Source organism: Schistocerca americana, chromosome 4 (genome assembly GCF_021461395.2).
Source record: "Schistocerca americana isolate TAMUIC-IGC-003095 chromosome 4, iqSchAmer2.1, whole genome shotgun sequence".
Lineage (NCBI taxonomy): Eukaryota > Metazoa > Arthropoda > Insecta > Orthoptera > Acrididae > Schistocerca > Schistocerca americana.
The window spans coordinates 373940839-373953049 of NC_060122.1; positions in this window are offsets into that span (position 1 = coordinate 373940839).

Genomic DNA, 12211 nt, shown 5'->3' on the forward strand with positions numbered 1-12211 from the left:
AATCTGCAAATAGAAATGCAACAGCAATGAACATTTATATAGTTTTCCTGCTAACCACCTCCCATTGTTTTATTAAACTGTTGTATCGTTATTCAAGTAATCTGCTTCTTCAGTGCCTGCTCAGAAGTCAATCCTGATATTGGCAGTTCAGCTACTCCTCTATGCATAGAGAGACAGCTAAAACCAACATGCCTTAGCTGACTAGCCCACCGCTTAAGTAATGTTTCTTTTTCTTTAAAACATATAGTGCAAACATACACACATACACAAAAATTTAGGTTTAAAAATGCCCTAAATACATCAGACAAATACGTTATCATAAATTAACTGTTGGAGTAAACATGTCCGAAGCTGTGGACGTAAGCAGAAATACAAATTAAAATATTTGTTTAATATTAATCAGAAGTAATGAATTCTAGGAATATTTGAAGCTGCTTACATTACAGATTGCAATGTTAACAAGCTCTATAGTGCAATGCATATCATCATAATTACACGTTGATTTTTCCCTCATGTCGTTAAACATCAAATCGAAGGAAGATTACAGTCTATCTAAACTCCATCACACCCTCAAAAAACGAGTCTAACATTTGATGAACGAGGGCTGTAACTTTAAAGGTGGAAACTATTTATTTACAGCTATTACAAAACAGATAATTGTTTCAAAGTTTTACTGACCTTCAAAGTAGTTACCAGCTCTAAGTAAATAGTTGCCAGTATTAAAGTCCCAACCCTCGTAGAAAGGTTTGTAAAGTTTTACATGTGAGAGAGTCCTACGTGTTCGCTGTATTGTAATAAACATCTAAATTTACTACAGTATGTGAATTCAACTGCAAAAACATCTCTTGTTCAAACACTAGTTGATTAAGTTAAAATATTTTCTGCTGTATATTTTATATGTATAATTTAACTGTAACGTTCACAATGGTAACTAACTGCAGTGGTTGTGACAGAATTGACGAAGTTGGTGTCTCGCGGCCAGCGGTTTGTTGCGGTTCTTCCATGAGCAGTGATTTCGTTTAGCTTGTCTTCCTCCCTTTCTGACGCCAAGGGGTTCCAGTTAAATGCTGCCTGATCTCTCATCCTCTCCTGGTTCAGCGGATCACTGTCTCACATGTATTATACTGCGGCAGTAAGGGTTACACGTCCTGTTAACTTATATTTATGTGTTCACGTCAGGTTCTTGTTATGCCCTTCGTCTTATTTGAAAGTCCAGTTTTCCTCTGGAATTCGAATGTTCACTTAAGTTTTAATCATTTCAACGACACAGATCACTAACAAGTTTATTAATTCTTGACAGTAAAGATTTTTGGACCTTTCTATCTATACATCCCAACTCATTTTCTGTCAGCCAATAAACTCTTCGTACTTCACGCAGAAGATATCCGCCATTGAACGCTTCCAAAATATCTTCGACTCTTCTCTCCATACTTGTGGAATTTAACCAGTAAATACCTGTGTCAACTCTTCGACTTTTCAGTCCTTTTTACTGACTTCCCTCTATACATCTTATAGTTCAATATAAAGTTCACCGAACAGTTCTAACGCAGCGGCTCCAAGTAGTAACTCCTCATCAATCTTTATTACACCATCACGTTTCTCACATTTAATCCTAAACAGCTAAATTAGTTATTTTCACTCTCTTCTCAACAAGTTACCACTCCACAAGAATTTTTCTTCATAAAATTCCATAAACGGTGTACACTACCGCGCTTTCATTCCTTCTGTCAAATTTCACCATCTTCCCTCTCACTTAACAGCACAGGTTACATTTATTTATAATTGGACATATCCAACACGATCTAGCATAACATGCGGATCAATTAACAATTATTTGTACATCATATAATTTTGCATAAGTGGAGGTTTATTTAAGAACGAGCCACAGCTATACCAACCCACATGAAAAGAATTTACACCGAAACAAAGACAAATAGAGAACGGGGAACTGCATCTAACCAGAAGAGAGACGTTCCTAACAAAACCCTTTACACAACAAACATTGTTTACAGGCATCTAAGAAGGAATCTAATACAAATTTTGAAATTCAAAACAATAAGTAATCGTTGCTTCATCACGCAACTAATCATGATAAAAGTATATGATTGACGTACGTTCGACGTCAGAAGAAGGAGCTTGCAGTACTTTCTTTGGGATTCAAATAGCATAAATCAATCTTATCCCTGTGGTATATTTAGAAAGCACGTTCACGCAGCGGTGGTATTACGAAATGTAGGAGGGCCTTCCGCTGAGGGCACAGAACAAGACTTGTTACAGCCAGGAAGTCGAGCGATCGATAGGGACACAGTCTCCCCTCTGCCCAAGGGAAAAGTGAGCCCGTTAATTTATAACTGCGCGTTCCGAACTGAGAAATCCAATATTCATTGCTAGTTCGGGCTCATTCTCAGTCTTGTTTTTCTTCTTCTTCCTTCGTTTAATTATCATTCGTCCCGCGTTTCCATTCAGTTCTACACCAGTTCTGCATGTGTGTGACAATACAGCAAACATTTAGTATAAGGACACACGTTACACCAGCCAAAGGCATTGTTACTACTCCTTACCATTTCTACGACGCCTCTTTTTCATATTGTTGTCAGCGAATTATTTGTGAATGTGGAAAAAAAGCACACTGTAAATCGAAGTACTCAGCAGCCAATGCAAGGTTTTTCTTTTTTGTAGGCGAAATAGCATAAAGAATTAACAAAGAGACATTAACAGAAAAGGTAAAATGTAAATGTCCTGTGACTAGGGCCTCCCGTCGGGTAGACCGTTCGCCGGGTGCAAGTCTTTCGACTTGACGCCACTTCGTCGGCTTGCGCGTCTAACAGAAAGAGTGAGTATCATATTGTCATTAAATATATGTTTTAGTATTAATTCATGTGAAAAACTCCTTTTAGCTGCGACTAATGATATAGTCGAAAAAGGTGGATCACTAGTAGCATCTTGAATAACAATAAAAACATTCAACCCTCAGTAATCGTTCAAATTATCATAAAAGGTACAAGAATTAAAAAGTCAGGTATGAAGAGGTGTTTAAAAAAGCTGCGTAATTGTATGAAGGTGCTTTATTCGGAACTACCGGTTTCACGTCAGTATAGACACATCTTCAGGTTTGGCAGCCAAAACTACAAATCACTCTGTGAAAGTTTTTTAATGGTAGAAATACAGAACCATAATGCTTATATTCAACAAGAACCAATGAAAAGTACTCGCAATGGTTATATTTTCATAGTGTAAGTGGACAATTACGGAATCCCAGCTTCGGCATGTTACCACGTTACGTAAAACCACAATGGTGAGTGCTAAGCCACCGCTCGGCCATGGCGCGCTCTATCAGAACATCACGCACGCACCCACCCTCCCACCCACACACCCACCCACACACCCACCCACACACCCACCCACCCACACACACACACACCCACCCACACACCCACACACCCACACACACACACCCACACACACACACACACACACACACACACACTCACACACACGGGAGCCAACACGATGCCTCAAACACATTGCCGCTGGTAGTGACGAATCACGGCAGAGAGCCGTAATAAAGGAATTTGAAAAGCACAGTACTGTCTGACTGTGGCCTTCTTCAACAGAAAGATCTGCTGGTGTATAGTACAGAAGATAACTGAAGGAAATGTGCAATGAGACGTACAGAAATGACTTTTATTTTCTGAAGCCGTCATCACACATGGTGGTTCCCTGGGAATTACAGAAGGTGGGACATGGTTCTTAATATGGTGTGTGATGGACAGCAATGCATGGTCAGCAGTGTGCTAATGTGTTCTTGTGATGGGACATCCCATTCCTCCATCAGCGACTGTTAGATGGTCGTTGGTACATGAGGACATACACGTCCCCGCAATGCACTCCCACTCATATCCAACGGGTTCAAAGTCTAGGTAATGGGCTGGCCAAACAATTTGCCAAAAATCCTCTCATTCCGTGAACTCCTCCACCTGCGATTTTCAACACAGTGAGGCACTGTCATTGTTATGATGTTAGTCAGTAGCCACTATGTTCCGAGGAGCGAAATGCTACGTTTTCGTTGCTGACGATAAATGGATGGAAGGTTGTCAAAGCATCTTTTACCGTACGAATCTGGACAGGCAACCATAAGTTTGGTTGACACAAGTGAACTTCAAGCAAATATAACCTACTCATCTCGTGCAAATTGCGGCAGACGCGGCTAGCTATAAGCAGAACCCTGACACAGGCATGCGTCTACGTATACTGTATGTTTGCCAGTAGAGGTGTCAGCAACTCAGTGTAATCTTCGGCACGAACTAGCGACACGAAGTACTCTCGACGACGAGTAATCTCGAACCAGAAGACTGGGTCCCAGGTCCCCGCCGTTTGTAACAGCGTCTTGGCTGTTTTCATTGGTCTGTGGCCTGAGGGTTCTTCATTGGTGGCGACGTTGGAAGTGCCGCACGCAGCGCCCGCGGTTGTCTTCAACGCACCAGATCCGGCAGTATCGATAGGTTAAAAATACTACTGTCATCTATAACAATGTATCCAGGGTCGAACGCACACTGAAAAGATGCACATGGGGAAGGAGTGCAGTGTCATAATAACTTTGACTGATGAGTACAGCATATTCAAATGTTTGGAAGTCAATACGCCCTTGCTGCATTATGATTTTCAGTACAATAACACCTGAGCCACCAAAAAGATTTTCAGTAACGTTCCTGTGTGCATTACGTGTTCCCATATCTCTGCATCTGAGGGTACGTCGAGAACCAGTACTCAGTGTCAATCTGCTCTCAGGCGAGAAGAGCACACGACTACACTACCTCGTTGGTACAGTCCTTATACTCTTGGATCCATCGCAAGTAGTGTCACTGATGTGCAGATATCAACGGAACACAGCGCTTTGTTTATCGGGCAAAGAGGCCATCCGCATACAGTCACTGTGCCACTATGGGATGTGAAACTGCGAGTCTCGAAGTCCTGTTAAATGTGGCTGTAGTTTCATACTATGTTTGACATAGGTTCCGTCTTGCCCGTTGAATAATGTAGCTGTCGTCTGTTGCTACAGGGCCGGCCACTGTGACCGAGCGGTTCTAGGCGCTTCAGTCCGAAGCCACGCAGCTGCTACGGTCGCAGGTTCGAATCCTGTCTCGGGCATGGATGTGCGTGATGTCCTTAGGTTAGTTAGGTTTAAGTAGTTCTAAGTGTAAGGGACTGATGACCTCAGATGCTAAGTCCCATAGTGCTTAGAGCCTTTTGAACCATTTGCTGCAGTAGTTGGCTGTGGTCGACCACCTACTCTCTTCTAGGCAGCAGTGGCTGAGATGTGAACGCTCCACATGTACGTGACAAAATGCTGTAAGTAATACCTGATTCATGTGCAACATTTATCACTCCATACTGCTTTCAGTTTCCCGATAATTCCCCACTGCTTCGAAATGCGTCTTCCGGCCATGTTGTAATGAAAAATTCCGCCACAGTGCACCGTAGCTGTTCACTGATTAACACACGCTGTCTTTTCCCAGTCCTTCAACTCCATCATCTTTCGGGGTCAGAGCCATTTGGTGCTATAATCGAAATGACCTAAAGCTATGTGAGATCGGGCTACCCATGAACAACAGGGTCACCTCTATCAACATCAACCTGGACTTTCATTAAATTCTACGGACTTTTTTTTGTGCCGTTATCGTATCTGCCTCATCCTTAAGCTTTGCACAGAAATAGATCCTGTGCGCTCGCAATCTCGAACAAAAGGAAATTTGTAAATTCCTTGATTCTGTCCCAGTATCTAAGTGTGTGGAACATGGCAACAGATTTCAATGCTATTGATGCTCACAAGAGAACGATGGTTTACACACAGTGGTGTGAAGGCTATTTTAACCAATAATTTGACTAGCCAGGCAGAAAACACCAGCCGTCCAGTCGAATGCAAGAGAGACTCAGTGTGTGATTTGCTAAAGCTATCACTGGTCTCAGACACACACACACACACACACACACACACACATACACTCACTCACACCGCACAGACACACACACACACACACACACACACACACACACACGCACACACACACTTACAAGCGTGCGAGAGAGACGGAAGAAGGTAGGGAGAGTACCTGGCTGTATGCTAAAGTCTTATGGTTATTGATGAGATAGCAAACATTACTAACGGACTTGTCTGAAGCTCTGCTGGCTCCTGTCTTCGGATGATTTTTCCATTTATTTAAATGTTGTAAAAGTTGTGTGCGTAGCCTTGTTACGCTCTGAAACTTGTAATCATAATAAAATTTACCTGCGGCTTGAAGTCACTAGTTCATTACAAAATTAGTTATTACGCATTTTTTGTCCACTCCTCTTGCTGGCAAACCTTATCGTGTTTATATATTTAATTACTCCCACCACATTCAAGTGTGTATATCTAATGAAGTAGCATTTCATTATAAATTTCAATATCCAGTGTGTACTCAGCAAACAACAAAAGCCATTAACCACTGTGGGATTGAATTGGCCCAGCAAATCGACCACTACAGAAATGACTGCCCTTGTCGAACATAATAAATTCAAACCACAGGAACAATTACTAGTGGTACAGTTTAATGAAGTTAATCTCTACGTGACACTATAAAAAAAGAATAATTAAAAATACTATTCATATTGCAATTAGGTGAAAGCTACAAAAATTATGATCTGAAATTACGACTATAAATATGACTAGCATTAAACTAGCTCTGAATCTGCAAAATGAGTTTTCCGTAAGCAACCTATATGTGATGTAATGAAGCCTCACGACAGATTAACAGTGTGCTGAATTCGTACTCCAAAAGAAAGCCGAGAATACTCTGTTAAATTCTTTTATGAGTTAAATTTTCCGAGCAATCTACAGAATCCGTCTGTAGCCGGAATGGATGGCTGGACACAGGGTCTTGAAAATTAAAGTTTTCCGTGCTCTTATGGAGACATCGTCAGACTTGAAAGGTAAGACATGTAGCACAACGGGAATACGTCTCGTTTCGATCCCCGGGACGCATTTTATGCATCATGAAGATTCTCTTGTTGGTGTTAAATCAGTCTTCGTCTCGTTAAATGTGTGCTACTTATCGATCTTTAAGGTTTAACTTCTTCTCTGCAGTATTCGTTGACTTTTTATTCAAATAAATGATGTGAAACCAACACACAATTCTAAAGAATGAAAGTTGTACTAGCTTACGTAGATACTTTGATATTTTACCTTTTTTCGAAAAGAAACTACTTCGTTTTGTCAATAGCGAAAGCATTTGTGGACACTGCTTTCATCTAATGCTACAACACAGGATTTGTTAATTTTTGCAACACTTATTTTATTCACAATTATATCTACATTTTATATAATCTTTCCTGACTTCCTTAAATGTTGTCACCTCATATCGCTTCAGATACGAGGAGGTCGACAATTTTTCCGCTTCTCTTTAACGTAGAACTGAAACACCTTGGTTTCTCCGCGATTGTGAGTGAATGGAAACGGTCATAACTCGTTCCTTTCCAAGACGATATATTGTTTATAGGGTTATGTAGAGACATTTAATGCACTTTAATTAGTGATTTCCACGTTCAATTACTGGAATATGTTGGCAAGGACGCTGTATTCGCACTAATATAAAATACAATTGTGATGTGATGACTTATACATTACTGTCCCGCCAGACGGAACTAAACACACAGCACAATAAATTACACACACGCAGGAGACAAAACGCAAATACGGCACAACACATCCTCCAGGCTTGATACTTGGCTTTCTTACGCCAAGAAGCAAAGACTGATTTTGTTTTCTTCGATATAAATGTAATGTAACTAAACAGTGACGCACATACTGCAGATTCATGAATGCTCATTCAGGGAGTGTTGCAAAATGACTGCACCAACCTGAAGATTAAAAAAAATGCTACTGAGAATCAAATTCTTATCCTTCAAGAAATGATATACATGGAGGGAAAGGCTATCCACTACTTGTACAATAAGCAGGACGCAATTCTAAGTGACGAAGGAGGTGACAGGGACACAGTAATAGAAAATTGATTCCCTACCTCTAAATTTAGACTAAGGAGAGATTTCGGAATGAAATTATAGTCCAAAGAACTGTAGTAAAATCATAAAGGTACGTCGATGAAAGAGAATTTGATAGAGATAGCAAAAGGCTAGTAAGATTAACTGAATGGAATGAATAGTCTTCAACAGAGATTATATGACAAACATCAGTAAAAGTAAAACTACTCTGAGATAAAGAGGTAAGGAAATGAGAAGCTCAAGGTATTACTAGAGATTTACATGTGCACAGCTTTAACGGCAGACGCAAATGAAGATATATTATGTAGACTGCAAATAGTAATAAAATGTTTGGTGCAAAAGAGAAATATGTTGGGATAGAATACAAAGTTTAGCGTTAGGAATTCCTATCTATAAGCAGGCTAGTTGTCTGAAGGTAGCGTTATATGGACGCGCAAGGTAGACGTTATTCGTAACAGAGAACAAAATAATAGAAGATTTTGGAACATGGTGCCACAGAGGAACGCTGAAGTTTACACTAATTAATCGGATAACTGATCAATAATTAATAGAGACTGAATCGGATCTTATAGCACACTTTGGCTATAAGAAGGGATGGGTTGATAATACTCGTCGTAAAGAATCTAGAACTAGCTAATACAAAAGTAAGCTTTTTTTGGAGGGTGGGGGGATAACATTATAAAGAGGAAGAGAGTGAGAGAGAGACTGAGGCTTGATTACAGTAAGCGGTTTGAAATGGATGTAGAGCGCCGAACTAATTACGTGTGGAAAGTTGTCTCAAACTTTTTGGAGAGTAATAACTACTACTTTTTGACATGATTGTGGACTTACAAAGATCGTATATAACCTACATACAGGGTGAGTCAGGAGGAAAGGTACATGCTTTAAGGGCTGACAGTATTTGTGATTCTGAATAAGAAACTTCATATGGACGTATGCCCTATTCCGAATGGTTTGGTATTACTTTTGTACGTTTTTATTGAATAACTCGAAAACCGCTCCCTCCAGTGAAAACGTGTCGCAGTATAAAATTAAACTATATTATATTTCCTACAAAAAAGGTCCTATTCATTTTTTCCCTAGAACTAATGGTTTGTGCGAAGAGAGCGCGAGAATGTTGAAAAACTCGCTCTACGCGCGTACGCTGTAGCTTACGTAGTTTTTGTAGGCCAATTTGAGGTAATTTCCTGACTTGATAGACCAAAAGTGTCCCTTATCAAACTATTCGTCTGAACTTGCTACCTCAATACGCTACCTCTTCTAGGATTTGCCGACAGTAACGTGCCGAAGACGAAAAAATTACTCCCGGATCTGTGCGAACGATTCGCTGGGTACGCCCATGGTGATAACACAGCAAACAAACATGAGCAGAATAATCTCAGTAAACATGATGGAAGAAAATGAAAGGTTAATGGTTTTTTCTAGTATGTAATTACACTCAGCAAACGGTGAGCTACGGAGACTGGAGAGATATCCAGTGGTGCCTCGTGGCAGTCCTGGAAAGGAGCCCTCAGGCAGGTAACAGGCGCGTGCTAACTTCCCTTCGTCAGCCAACAGCACGGGGCGCCAAGCACCGAACAACTTCACCCCTCCGTGAACCGACATACTACCATTAGTTTTCCCGGGGGTCTGCAGCCACCTCTGGAAAATCAAACTATACATTCCGCGCCCGGAGCAGACGAAAATACAGCGCCGGCAAATTAGGTCCCGGCACGCGAAAAAATCATTTGTGGTGCGCCGCGGCGGCGGGACTGGCCAGCCGTGGGGAAGGAGAGCCGTGCCGTGCCGTGCCGTGCCGTTGTGAGGCGTGGCTCTGCGCTGCAGGGGCCGCGGGCGGCAGCCGGGCGCCGCAGGCTGCCGATCTAGAGGCCCAGCCGCCGCGGCGGCCGGCCGGCCGGCAAGCACTGCCAATCGCTTTCGTACCCGCGGCTGCCCGCGCCAACACTGGCATTGTTAATAAGACATGAAGCATCGGTTTTCTCATTTAGTCTGCACGGAAACTCAGGTTGCGCCGAGGGGCTCATTTGATATGAAGAGTCAAAGTGAGCGCCCTCAAGGGTGCTGCAATACAGAGTGTCCCACATAAAACCGGTACGCCCCATTCTAGTCGAATTGCTTGTTATAACTGCCCACGTCGTGTTCTGCCGACTCCTCTGTAGCTTGAATGGATTTTTAAGTTTGTTTTATATGCCCGACTTCTAATTTCACCACCCAAGTCTCCCGGGTTGAGCACTTATTGCCCGATGACGACACGCAATACAGTTTGTTAAAGCGTAGTTATGTTTTTAGATTTAATTTTATTACTCGTACAGAGACTCAACGTTCCTTTGTTTAACAGTGCTTTGTCAAAATAAGTATGAAATGCTAATGTCTTTGCAATACATAATGTCGACTACTGAGGTAAACTTCGTACCTATTTTGCCATTTTAGAGAAGAGAAAACTTAAGCGCTTCTGCTTCTATAGTCTCAGTATCAATTAACTTCCCATCTCAGTTCAGTATGTAACACAAATTATATATCAATGTCATTTCGGAGATAATACGTCGGTTCCACACTAACGGAATAACACGTAATTGTCATTTAACATAACTTTTATTAATAATCCTTTTTCTTATGACATAAATGTTAATGAATGATCAATATCCAGGAGGAAAGAGGGATTGATCCTAATTATGAGATAATAGCTTTTAATGTACCCGGAGTCGTTAATTAAATAAAAAGTCACGTTCAAGGATGATATGCGAACAACTTTTGTTACGTCCGTTTTCACGTATCTGCCAAAACTAATCCTGTCACCCACAATTCAAATTAACACTGACGTAACCCTTTTTTCTCGGAACATCGAATCGTAACTATTATGTGAAAGATTATTCTAGTCCCCGAATTAATTCCTTTCAGGTACGTGTACGACCGAACAGCAGAACAGAACAAAAACGACTTGTTTTAACAACCGAACAACGCAATGACGTTACATTGTGACAATGTCTGCCCCATGAACATCTCTTTGACTTTATCTTCTCTATTCTGCTTAATTAAATTATTCCTAATTACAATTTATTCAGCTATTTAACGAAAACATCTAACAAAAAATAAAATAAAATTATCGCAACGTAAAAGAGCTGTTATATTGTGAAGTGGGAAAGCTGTTCCGAAATTGGCTACACTGTTTTTTATCTTAAAGTTAAGTGCAGCTGTCTGTTCGTACGTTGCAGTAAATAATTCGCTGCCATACGGAATATTATGATCTCTGAATAATAATAATAAATAAATAAATAAATAAAATTCATTCAAGCGAAGAAATCCGTGTACGTAATTAATATTGTTGTCCTGTGGCACGTTTTACTATACAGAAGGCGAAGGAGTATAACGGTTCCTTGAGGCTGTAAAAGAAGTTAAGTGACAACGGATTACTTCCCGGTTGGCTTGAACTGTGTCAAAAAGGCTGCTTGCGTGGTACGTAATTGTGAGAGTAATTTTCATCCTTTTCAAGACTTGCAGTCTTTATCTTTCCGATTTGATAGTCGAAACATAACAGGAATAATCCTTTTCTCCAGGCAACCTCAGCAGAAAAGCTGTCTCTGCTTCCTGTTTACCGATTAGAAGCGAGACAGGTAATTATTTTCTAGATCATAAAACTAACTATAACCATGAACTATGGCACTAGGAACTAACCTGTTCGTACCTCTCACGCTAATGTGAATCCCTTTTGTGTGCTGCGACTCGCGGTTCCATCAAGAATCATCCTCAATTTGCAGGCATATGTGATTTTCAAACTTATTAAATTAATTTCTCTCACTAGGCAGTAAACAATTTTTCTATTCCCGTTAGTGAACACCATTCACACAGAAGGAGTAAGAACATACATATTTATCATGTGTATTACATACATATGCACAAAGCAGCAATGTCGTTACATAAATGTTTGTTTCCTGCTATATGCAACTCAGCGCATGACGTTGAGCCAACTACAGTAATAAGGAAATATTTTCCAAAATTCTGAGACAGTAAAACCAGAACAGAAAAATTTGGACAAAACGCTGATTCTGAAATATTTTTTCCGGCGGCAGCCAAACAGCACGTCAAGAAAGAACATCAGTAGTCATTCGTTGCGCTTGTTAAAGTTACATGTTACGAGTCACACTGTTTGCTACGCATAGAATTTGGTTTCTTTTCT